Source organism: Nicotiana tabacum, chromosome 3 (genome assembly GCF_000715075.1).
Source record: "Nicotiana tabacum cultivar K326 chromosome 3, ASM71507v2, whole genome shotgun sequence".
NCBI lineage: Eukaryota > Viridiplantae > Streptophyta > Magnoliopsida > Solanales > Solanaceae > Nicotiana > Nicotiana tabacum.
The window spans coordinates 207,316,979-207,330,412 of NC_134082.1; the positions used below are offsets into that span (position 1 = coordinate 207,316,979).

At 34.6% G+C, this 13,434-nt stretch overlaps 1 long non-coding RNA gene across 1 annotated transcript; it reads right to left on the reverse strand.

The window, feature by feature from the left end:
• Positions 1-2,158: 2,158 nt before the first annotated feature.
• Positions 2,159-4,670, reverse strand: LOC142175443 (uncharacterized). Its single transcript, XR_012704492.1, has 2 exons — positions 3,840-4,670; positions 2,159-2,254 (listed from the first exon to the last, which is right to left on the reverse strand). It is a non-coding gene; the product is annotated as an uncharacterized LOC142175443 (long non-coding RNA).
• Between the last annotated feature and the right edge of the window lie 8,764 nt (positions 4,671-13,434).

The window sequence follows — 13,434 nt, forward strand, 5'->3', positions numbered from 1 at the left end:
TTAGCTGAAAATGAAGAGCTAAAAAATGAGATCACTACTTGGGAAAAGGATTATGAGATCCTTGAAGAAAAATCTGCTGTTGAGGCAAGTTGGGCTTTTTTGAATTCCCGTCGTGATACCCTACTTGAAGCTAGCCAAGAAAACTTCAACCTGGAGTTAGAGTTAGCTAAAATCAACGAAACTATTGAAAAGGCTCAACAGACTCAGGACTTCCCTTCTCCTGTGGATGAAGTTCCCGTGGCTGAAGCTTTTATGAATGTTGAAGATGATACAGGTGTCATGACTGTTTCAAACCCGATCGAGCCCGTTGCTGCAAGTCAAGTTGAAGTCGCGCCTGCTGATGCACCTGCCCAAATTGATCCTGCTGCTATCGATGTTCCTGCCTCAGTACCACAAACTTCTCAGTGACCAGTTTTAATCATTCAAATGATTTTATTTTTGTTTTGACTTTGGAAGATAGTAATCAAACCCTTAACTTCATTTGAGGGTTGATTTTAGGAACGTCAGTCCCCAAGTCTTTTAATGGGGTAATCTAAACAATTTCGTAGTTTGATGACTAAGTTGGAACTTAGTATTAGATGTTTTTTTACATATTAAGAAGTTTTTTATCTTAAACTTCTGCTTGCTTTATTCTCGCCTTTATTTTTAAGGACTTACAGAATAATTTGCATTTTTGTTTTCTGAAAAATGCTTATGTTAACCTCATGATTAATTTAAACATGAGTTTTATAAAAGAGGACCCTTTTATATTCCAATACTTAATGAAGAAGACGTCTCAACTTCATAATGGTATTATCATACAACAAAAGAAACACGAATACACATGTTTTTCTGAAATAACTTGGACAAGTTTTTATTTTTGAACCTTGTCTAGTTCCTGTCACGCCTCCTTTTTCCGACCCCGCGAAGGGCGTATGGAGTTTTTTCCAATTAAAGGACAGTCGAAACGAGATTTATTTCTTTATTTCAGAGTCGCCACTTGGGAGATTTAGGGTGTCCCAAGTCACCTATTTTAATCCCGAACCGAGGAAAAATGACTCTGTATTACAGTCCGCGAACCAAAAATCCGGATAAGGAATTCTGTTAACCCGGGAGAAGGTGTTAGGCATTCCCGAGTTCCGTGGTTCTAGCACGGTCGCTCAACTGTTATATTTGGATTGATTATCTGATTTTATACAAATATGGACTCATGTGCAAGTTTTATCTTTTTACCGCTTTCATTATTATATTTTTTAAAGAATGTGAACATCGTTTAAAAAAACATGTCTTTGGATTGGGTCACATAAAATGCATCCACGATCCGAAACATATTTTTATTCAATGTTTTGGGATTTGGATTTGGGTCGCATAAATGCATACCCGTGTTTAAGAATGTATTATTATTATATCGCGCCTAAAGCAATTAGCGATTTATTACTTTGGGGTAGGGCCGTGAAATTTGCTAAAACGACTCCTCCTTAATTCTAAGCAATTAAATGTACATTTATTGAGGGCCCCGCAATCTATACATTTTATTAAGCGAGGCTCATCTCATTTATTTTTCTAAATGGATAAATCTTAAAGCGACTACATTTTGCTATTTAAAATTAGTCTCTAAAATGAATAAAGAAAATCCTAATTAATTACGTTTTTTTTATTATTATTTAAGAAAACATGACACGCTAATTGCTTGATTCATACAAATATTGATGAAAAAGGGATTTTATTCTTAATTTCGAAAATTATAAATTAAATAAAAATTCAACAACTAATATTCAAAATAAACAAATATAGCTAGATGAAAACTTAGCATTGTTATTTTTTTTTAAAAAATATTATTGAGATTAATTATTCAAAATCATTTGAAACTAAATTTAACCATAATTACTAAAGCTTATTAGAAAGAAAGTTTATTAGACTTAAACGTTCTTCTAATCTTGCTTAAGCTCAAGACATGCCTTAATGCCTAATTTACGATGTTTAATTTAAATTCGTGTCTTAGCTAAATTTAGCTACTTGTTCATGATCAACCCATAATCTTGAAGCCTTCATAACTAGTGAATTAACCTATTTTGTCGAACCGATTTATTACAGACTAACTTATGATATTATTTTCTTATTCCAATTATTATTTAGTAATTCATGAAATAGCTTAAATACAATCAACAAAAGGAACAAATAAAAAAAAACGAAATTAAAACTTCAAATTTTCATTCTTCATATGTATTCACGCTTCATATTTCGGATTACAATAACCAGCTTTTCAGTTGTGTACCTGATATTGGAAGCAAAAGAAAATGAATATGAGAATCAGCAGCAGTAGTAAAATCAGTACAACACAGCAACAATAGCCCAACAACAGTAACAACCCAGTAACGGACCGGTGGAGTAGTAATCCAAAAAACAAAAGCTTCCAGCTTTGATGAAACAATAATTAATTCTGATTTCAAACAACAAAAGAAAGCAGAATATTTTTTTTAGTTTTTTTTTATTTGAAAGCTTAAATATTTTTCGGAATTTTCTATCTCTTAAATGTTCAGCCCTTTTCTCTCTCTTATTTTCAGATTTGTTTCTCTCTCTCTCGTATCTGTGTATTTTTCTCTATCTCCCCTGTGTTTCTGATTTCAAGACTTCTTATAACCCATCTCATAAAATCTTTCCATTAATTAAAATCAACCCATTTTCTCTACCAAACTCATTATCTTCCCACTCATTCCCATTACATTAAATAAACATATCACACCACCCCATTTCATTTTGTCCCCCATGCTTTATTTAAAATAATACAAGATTCCCCTTTAATTTAAATCTTGTCCCCCTTTATATTAAATAATCATATCACAACCCACCCCATTTCATTTTGTCCCCCATGCTTCAAATAAACAATTACAAAATGTACAATTCCTAAACTACCCCTTCCGACCTTACTGAAATTACCAAACTACCCCTGAACATATTACAAATTTACCAAACTACCCATCAGCTATAACACATCAATTAATCAAACTTAACCAAAATATAGACAATATGATCAATTTCTAACAATGTTCAAACAACAATATGAACACGGATGAACATCATAACAACAATATCACATGAACACGATTTTAACAACATTTCAACAACAAATCACATGAACACAAATTGAACAACAAAGAACAACTAAAATTTGATTGAACAATATTTTAGCAACAAACAATCCTATTTTCGGATTCAACAACTACAACAAACAAGTATTTTTAGATTTCTAACTTCAATCATATTGAACTTAAAATCAATTCTAACAATATTACAACCAACAATTCTTATATTAAACTTTATGAGAAAAATTCACGAAATAATCACAAATGGTAAACAAGAAATCAAGCTATACAAATTTCGGATTCAAGAACAATCAAACAAAGTATGAACATGAATTAAATCTATTTTAAACAACAAACATGATGGATTTAAACGATTAAACCAACATATTTCTCTAACACAACTAAATTCTTTAAACAAATAACAAGATCGACGAAGAAACAATTATGAACTTAAACTTGAACTTAACAATATTAACAATTTCTAACAATACATAAACACATGAAACAAATTGAAGAAATATTTAATTAACTTTCAATTTGTATCTAACAAACATCAAACTAACAAATATTCACTTAAACAATAATACAAACATGAAATAAATATGAAAACAATTAATTAAACTTCTATTTTGAAATCTGAAAATTAATTTTAACAAACAACACATGAACATGAACTAAAATTAATTCAAACGATAAACAAAACAAACATTTGCCGATTTTAGATTCGAAAATATCAAAACAAAATACGGACAAAAATAAAACTCAAAATATACTAACCGGATCGAAACGACGAACAACGACCAAACAAACAACGAACTTGACGAGCCTCGACCAAAGCTCGAACCAACGATGACGAACACGAGCAGACGACCAAAGAAGATGGTCGTTTGGCATCGTTTAAAAACGAACCCAGTGGCAGCAGCAACTCGGAGGAACTGGGAGATGGAGAAGGTCGACGCACTGGCATCCATGGCTGCCTGTGTCGATGAGGCAGCAGCTAGGGTGCGTTCGGCAGAAGCAGTACTCGTCGAGCCATGGACGTCGAGGGTCATCCATGGACGTCGAGCTCGACTTTGAGCTTGACGTTGAATGACGACGATGCTTCCATGGCCAGCAGCTGAAACTCCCAAAAATGTGAGCAACAACAGTCCGTTGAGTAAGAAGACGGAGTGAAATAGCAGCAGCTCGGAGCAAACGACGCAGTGGGGCAGCAGCTCGCGAAATAAGCCGTGGTTGTTCGAGCTGTTCGCAGTTGAAGACGAAGCAGTAATGGAGGTCGTTCGGATGGGGAAGATGAAGCAGAAGCAATAAGAAGCAGAAGGGTCGCAGCTGCTCGTCGAGGAAGGAGATGAAACAAGCAGCGATTGGGTTTTCCTTCCATTTTGGCCGAGGGTTTTCCGGCGACGCAGCGGCGAAGTAGATGGGGAGGTCGACGTGGATGGTGGTCGTTTGGAGACGAAGCAGCAACAAAAGGGTCAGCCATGGATGGGGTCTTTGAGCTTTTGGAGAAGAAAGAGCAAAATGGGTGTTGGGCGGATGCTTTCTTAGTTTTAGGGTTTTTGGCTTTGTTTTTTTTATTTTTTTTTGTTTTGTGTTGTAAAATGTAAGACAAAGGGGTTTGAGTCTTTTGGGTTATGGACTGGGTCGACCCAGTTCGAAATGGACTGGGTCGTAGGGAAGATTGGGCCAATTTTTGGGCCTGTGGCTTGAAATTGAAGAAGAGGCCTAATTCCGACTTTCTTTATATTTTTGCTTTCTTTTCTTCTTTTATTTCTCTAAAACTAAATTATAAAAATACTTAAACTATTATTAAGAATTAAATTAAGTTATAAAAGCGCAAATTAACTCCCAATAATAATTAACGCACAATTAAGTATTAATTAAGCGTAAAATTGTATATTTGGACATTAAATGCTAAAAATACAAACGATGCCTATTTTTGTAATTTTTAATTTTTGTAAAACAAATTTAATTACTAACAACTATAGAATTAAATCTTACATGCAAAATGCGACATATTTTTGTATTTTTTATTAATTTATCAAATAAACACGCACAGACAAATACAAATAATTATTCAAAATATCACAAAATATCACAAAATTGCACACCAAAGAAAAATCATTTTATTTTTGGATTTTTTGGGAGTAATTCTCATATAGGGCAAAAATAACGTGCTTACAGCTAAAAAAAATATTCTGCTTTCTTTTGTCTAATTTTACAGCTAAAAATGCACTAGTCAGATCTCATTTTACCACCAAAAATCATTTTATTTGATGAACTCTCTCACTGAGAAGTCTTGAAATCAGAAACACAAGGGGGAGGAGAAATACAGAGAGAGAAAAAAAAAAGGGGGAGAGAGAAACAAATCTGAAAATAAGAGAGAAAAGGGCTGAACATTTAAGAGATAGAAAATTCCGAAAAATATTTAAGCTTTCAAATAAATAAAAAAAACTAAAAAAAATATTCTGCTTTCTTTTGTTGTTTGAAATCAGAATTGATTGTTGTTTCATAAAAGCTGAAGCTTTTGTTTTTTTTGGATTACTACTCCACCGGTCTGTTACTGGGTTGTTACTGTTGTTGGGCTATTGTTGCTGTGTTGTACTGATTTTACTGCTGCTGCTGATTCTCATCTTTATTTTCTTTTGCTTCAAATATCAGGTACACAACTGACACGCTGGTTATTGTAATCCGAAATATGAAGCATGAATACGAAAAAATAAAGAGTTGAAATTCTGAATTATATTTAATTATATTCTGAATTTTATTCGTATGTATAAATTATGTAGTTTGCAAAAAATCAGAATCATGTAGATATTTAATACATATAGTGGAACATTCGACGATAGCTTAACAAATGAACTATCTACATCTATTGCCTAAAAATAAATAAATGGTGTAGTAATTCCGTTGAATCAAAAATCAAACGAATAGGCCATCTAGTAGGAAGTTGATAGAAATTTATTTAGTTAAATAATATTGGTTAATTTCATCATGTAAATGGTCTAGGATTAAAATTAGAATTGCTATATTTTTTTTAATTTGACAAACTGAGAACATGCCTAGTATAATGTAACTAGGTAATAACATGTAAATAAGTTAAGATATTTCTCCTTTATTTTGTAGAGACAAATTTCAATAAAAAATGTAGGCGTTTTAGGACTGTCCTTTTAAAAATAAATGAGATGAGCCTCGCCCAATAAAATGCGCTAATTGCGGGGCCCTCAATAAATATTTAATTGAGTATTTAGAATTCGGGATGGACTGTTTAGTGAATTCCACAGTCTTACCCATAAATAATAATATGTTAATCGCTTTAGGCACGATTTAATAATAATACATTCTTAAACATGGGTGCGCATTTATGCGACCCAAATCCAAATCCTAAAACATTGAATAAAAATACGTTCCGGATCGCGGGTGCATTTTATGTGACGCAATCCAAAGACATGTTTTTAAACGATGTTCACATTCTTGTAAAAATAATAATAACAATTATGGAAGCTGATGACATATTTTGAAGTCAATTCACACTTGTTATGACCAGACAGACTCTATTGGGGAGTTTTTCTATGAAAGGAGAAAGATAAAAGAAACAAAATAAAAGACAAAGGAAACGATGACTCTTTTACAAAAGAAACTATAAATAAAAACCTATCAAACGAAAACAACGACTCTAATGGTCATGACATGCACATGTGGCCTATCCTCTGCCGTCAATCGTCTTTCAAGACCTTCAATTGGCAATTCTCCATCTGATTCCTAATCTTATTCGACTTGTAGTGCCCGAAGGGTTTTCACTATCAAGCCTCTCTCATTTTGGTTTTTCTCTCAGCTTTCATCGCCTTATGGTGTCCGTGAAGATTTTCACCGATAAGACTCTCTCATTTGTATCATTTTCCCGCTGGGGATTTTGGAGTGTTGCCGGTATGACTCTCTCTGCTGGAGATTAGAGTCCTTTCTGTTGTGGAACAGAGTGTTATATTCGCCGGTAAGACTCTCATTTGTCTGACTTGGCATCTTTTGCAGACTGATCAGAAGGTCTTTCTTTGGACGGTAATGTGGGTTTTTGGATAGGCTTAGAAAGAAAGGGTATTAAAGACTCAAAACAAAATAAACTGGAGGTTTAAAATTACAACATTCGGAACCAATTTTGCTTACCACAAGCGCAACGCTTGCCCCAGTTTCTTGCTTGGGGATTATTTATTAAATTTTTTTTTATTTATTACACCATGCATACCATGCACATTATGCACACTATGCACCCTATGACCGAGCTGTGAAACGCCTACGTATCCTCTTTGAGGAATCAGGTCAAACGTAGTTCCCAATTCCTCTGTTTTCATTTGACTTTTTTTTTTGTTATCACTTTTCTTTTCTTTTCTTTTTCGTTTTGTTGTTTTCTTTTCTTCTTTTTTTCTTCATGTTTTCATGCCATGCTCGCGTTTTCTAGTCGTTTTTACTGATTCCGAATGAGGGGTATGAAAGAAAAATAAGTAAGGCTCAAAAGGGGTAACGAAGGATAAAGTGTTTAGGTAGCAGAACAAAATGTCTTCGTCATTCCAGTCTTCAAAACATGCCAAATGCAAACAACACAACAAACAATAGATTTATAGTCTCTTCCGACGGTGCTGAGCTTGACAATTATGTTAAACATTTGCTTTTCCCTTTGTTATTTCTAAAACATCGTTGGGCGACACTCTCATTTCATGAATGACCCTCACGCCAATTTGGCAAATCTTGATTTTAACGGTTTTCTTTGTGTTTAACTTGCCCCAGTTCCACATGACTCGGGCTTCAAATAATCCCAAACCGTTCTTATTTCCTTTAAATGGTCTGATCGCCTTTCCAGGGTTTTACGATTAACTTTTAAAGTTAGGCCCAAACTGTGTGCGCATGTCATGTCACTAGAATCGGCACTGAACAAAAATGATAAAAGGACTAAACAAAGAGATGACTGGAAATAAAGAAAGACCGGATTTTGTATTAGACTACTGGTGAAATGGTTTAAATAACAAAACAAACAAAATAGTCCAGAACAAAATCCTAAAACAAACTGGACAAGACAATATCCGACTTATAACCCTAATAATCCGAACAACATAAATGTCAACAAAATAAGCCACCACAAGCTTCTTTCTTGTTAAACAAGTAACAGAGCGTCCTTCCACTTTATCAAGACTGACATCTTAGCCATCGAGCTTTGCATCGATACTGCCAAGACCATTACCAGCTTCAATATCATCAACATCCGTCGGCAAGTTCGAGGGGGCTGGAGTGCACCATGTCACTGTTATTAATCACAACCCGCGCTTCTTGGATCATTTTCTCTACTTCCCTTCACCAACTATGACAGCTCTCAATGTTGTGCCCTATGACATTGGAGTGGTAGGCGCATCGCGCTGCCGGATCAAAGCTCCTTGCAAGTGGATTTGGAGTACATGCAGGGAGTGGTTCAATCGAGCCAGCATGCCTTAGCCTTTCAAACAGACTGGCATAAGATACCCCGATAGGGGTGAGAGCCTTTTCTCGTTTCAGCAACCTCTTCATTCTTGCATGTTGACAGGGCCAGAAACCTGATCCAGATGGCTTTTGGTAGGCTTGTATGGGTGGGTAAGCATTTCGTGGAGTCGGGTACCTGGGAAGTGAGGTATGGCTTTTGAGGTCACGGGGAAAGAAGTGGTGTTGGGGAGCGGAGAAGCATTGAAGAGTGATGGAGCTACTCGGATAGCTGGGAAAGCTGCCATAAATGGGTTGGGATGGAGAGTATGGAGAATCTTCCATTATGGTGTTGGGTGCTTGGGAAATGACCGAGTTCAAGAGGCTTGGCGGTGGAGGGGGTGGTGCTTTTCCCGTTATCCATGCCTGATACATGTCTGCCACATGCTGTCTCAACATTTTCACTTCTTCTACCAACCTGTTGTTCTGTTCGACCAATTGTTGTCAGTCATCAGTACCGATCCACTCGGTTCTGCGGTTCTGAGCCATTATCCTTTGATTTTGCTTTGCACGGAGGAGTTACCACAACCAACCACTTTCTATACATGGACACATCAAAGGGAAGCCATCACGTTAGTGTTAGGGCATTGGACAGACAATCATGTATCAGAGATACAATGTACCTAAGCAGTTAGACAATTGTGCCCCCCGAAAATCTTCCACACTCTCTTTTATTTATTTTTTATTATATTTTTTATTTTATTTTAGTGGTGGTCGAATCTTATGGAGATTGCCTACGTATCATGACCCCGCATGAATCAGACCGAGCGTAGTTCGGACCCAATAAAAGATAAACAATGCTAAACATTTTTTTCAATTTTCATGTTAAAACAAACTGAGTTTCAAAGGTTTGAAGATGACCTACAAGCTAGAAAATCAAACAACCCACATATTCTAATTAAAAGATTTACAAACGGCCAATTTCTTTCCCCGTTTGACAAATGCAACCAAACGGTTATTTTTGCAAATGTGGCCCCTTCCAAATTTCACATGAATTTGAGGCCGGGGAGGATTATTTTATGACACTTTACACACTTGTCCATTCTTTCACGAAAATAACCTTTCGACATCTGACAGATACTCTAAGGTTATTTCGGCAAGAACGGTTCAAGACGCGGCCGAAGTTGGCTCGGCTTATTTTGACTGAAAAATCCAAACGGTATTCACCTGACCGTTGACTTTTTTTTTTCTTTTCAAATTATACTAAAAACCTGATGTTGCAAACACGGCCCTTCAGCGCCTCGGGGACGAAGATTTATAGGGTTGTGTGGGTCAACTAGACCAAAATCCTAAACATGACCCAAAAAGGTGGTTGTTTATGCAAAGTCAGTCTTCCGACGTCCCTCTCGGGAACATTCGGCTATTTTTGACAAAACAGCATCACCCGACTTATTTATGACTCTTTTTATCATTTTTCGAATTAGAAAAGTCAATATTGCAAACACGGCCTTTCAACGCCTCGGGGACGAAGATTTTTAAGGCTGTGTGGGTCAACTGGACAAAATCTTAAAAATGACCCGAAGGTGGCTGTTTATGCAAAGTCAGCCTCCCGATGTCCCTTTCGGGAACATTCGGCTATGCCTTCATAAAACAACGTCATCCGACTTCTCTATGACAAAATTAAAATTTTGACATGTTTTTTTTTTTTGGCTATTTTAGCGAAAGGGGAGGTTGGATACCACCCGACTTATTCATGACAAGATTAAAATTTTTGATCTTTGGCTATTTTAGCAAAAGGTGAGGTTGGACCCGATGAGGGTTGCCTACGTATCTCACATCCGGTGAGAATCAAACCCGCGTAGTTCGAGCCTCGCGAATAAGTAAATGAACTAATATTTTTTTTAATTGGAACTGTGAAAGAACTGCTTCAAAAGAAGAAAGGAAGTATATATATATATTTTTTTTGATTGATTTCTTTTTGAAAGAAAGACTTGTAAAAATTCCTTTTCTTTTGATTTGAACTTTGAGAATTTCAAAAGTAAAAGGAAGTATTTTTTTTTCTCTTATTCTAAAGAAAAAAAAATATTTTTGGAATTTTACCTTTGATAAAAGAAATGCTTCTAAAAAATATTTTTTGAATTTTGAATTTTCTTTTCAATTTTGAAAGAAGTATCAAAATATTTTCGGTTTTTTTTTTTAAAAAAAAACATTTTTATTATTTTTGTTTTATCAACAATGGAAAATAAAGATATTTATATTATTTTTTGCAAGACATATTTTTTTTTGGAATTTTATTTTGAATTTTCTTGGCAAGACAAATATTCTTTGCAACAAATAAAGATATATATATCTTTTGGAAATAAAAAAAAAACTTTTCGGATTTATATATATATATTTGCGACAAATAATGAAAGACTTTTTTTTTTTTGCATTTTCATAAGCAAATAAATAATAAAAAAACCATTTTAAAAATAAGACTCTTTTTTATTTTCATTTTCATGGCAAGAAAAACTATATATTTTTTCTATTTTTTATTTTTGAAAAACAAAAACAGAACAACGACTTTTTTTTTCTTTTCTTATCTTTTAATAAAACAAACTAATAAGACATTTTTTGTTTCATTTTCTTAAAATTTCGGCAGAGTTTTGACAGTATTTGGGCATTTGTTTTCTTTTCAAAAATAAACAATCAATTCCCTAACCGCTATTTCGTTTTTTTTTCAATTTCAAAATATTATTCCTGATATTCACAAGTCAGTCAGCACACAAGTCCGAATCAAATAAATGCGCAAGTAGTAGCAAGTAAGATGCATCAGGATGGTCATTTTCATTTTTGGTACACCTATCCTAGAAAGACCCAACCCCTGTGTTGGGCCTCCAAAGTCAAATGCACGTGACTCAAACAAACGTTCCTACTAGGGATCCGGCATGTGGCTTTGTTATACTAGGTTCAGAACCTGGGTGTTTGTTCTAGACCTGGCTTACCCGAGCGGACAGCTCGAGCCGAGGAGGAGGCGGCAGTCCGGGAATACAGAAGCTTCACCGGCTTTGAGACTTATCCAAACCTCGTTCTAAATTGGGACTTGACACTATACAGAAAAGAAGTCGTACGAAGTACACCCTTCTTCATGATTCAGAAGACTCAGAGAGAAGATGGGTTTCAGCACAATTTATATACAGTTCACATAATATCAAAACGGTAAAAGCATCATTTAGCACATTAGGCTCAAACACATGTAAAAATCAGATAAAGCCAAATATAACAATTTATCTAAGCTCGAATTTCTAACCCTGAACCAGTGGTTCTGGGTGTTAATCCCCAGCAGAGTCGCCAGAGCTGTCACACCTCCTTTTTCCGACCCCGCGAAGGGCGTAGGGAGTTTTTTCCAATTAAAGGACAGTCGAAACGGGATTTATTTCTTTATTTCAGAGTCGCCACTTGGGAGATTTAGGGTGTCCCAAGTCACCTATTTTAATCCCGAACCGAGGAAAAATGACTCTGTATTACAGTTCGCGAACCAGAAATCCGGATAAGGAATTCTGTTAACCCGGGAGAAAGTGTTAGGCATTCACGAGTTCCGTGGTTCTAGCACGGTCGCTCAACTGTTATATTTGGATTGATTATCTGATTTTATACAAATATGGACTCATGTGCAAGTTTTATCTTTTTACCGCTTTCATTATTATATTTTTTAAAGAATGTGAACATCGTTTAAAAAAACATGTCTTTGGATTGGGTCACATAAAATGCATCCACGATCCGAAACGTATTTTTATTCAATGTTTTGGGATTTGGATTTGGGTCGCATAAATGCATACCCGTGTTTAAGAATGTATTATTATTATATCGCGCCTAAAGCAATTAGCGATTTATTACTTTGGGGTAGGGCCGTGAAATTTGCTAAAACGACTCCTCCTTAATTCTAAGCAATTAAATGTACATTTATTGAGGGCCCCACAATCTATACATTTTATTAAGCGAGGCTCATCTCATTTATTTTCCTAAATGGATAAATCTTAAAGCGACTACATTTTGCTATTTAAAATTAGTCTCTAAAATGAATAAAGAAAATCCTAATTAATTACGTTTTTTTATTATTATTTAAGAAAACATGACACGCTAATTGCTTGATTCATACAAATATTGATGAAAAAGGGATTTTATTCTTAATTTTGAAAATTATAAATTAAATAAAAATTCAACAACTAATATTCAAAATAAACAAATATAGCTAGATTAAAACTTAGCATTGTTATTTTTAAAAAAAAATATTATTGAGATTAATTATTCACAATCATTTGAAACTACATTTAACCATAATTACTAAAGCTTATTAGAAAGTTTATTAGACTTGAACGTTCTTCTAATCTTGCTTAAGCTCAAGTCATGCCTTAATGCCTAATTTACGATGTTTAATTTAAATTCGTGTCTTAGCTAAATTTAGCTACTTGTTCATGATCAACCTATAATCTTGAAGCCTTCATAACTAGTGAATTAACCTATTTTGCCGAACCGATTTATTACAGACTAACTTATGATATTATTTTCTTATTCCAATTATTATTTAGTAATTCATGAAATAGCTTAAATACAATCAACAAAAGGAACAAAGAAAAAAAACGAAATTAAAACTTCAAATTTTCATTCTTCATATGTATTCACGCTTCATATTTCGGATTACAATAACCAGTTTTTCAGTTGTGTACCTGATATTGGAAGCAAAAGAAAATGAATATGAGAATCAGCAGCAGCAGTAAAATCAGTACAACACAGCAACAATAGCCCAGCAACAGTAACAACCCAGTAACGGACCGGTGGAGTAGTAATCCAAAAAAAGAAAAGCTTCCAGCTTTGATGAAACAACAATTAATTCTGATTTCAAACAACAAAAGAAAGCAGAATATTTTTTTTTTATTTGAAAGCTTAAATATTT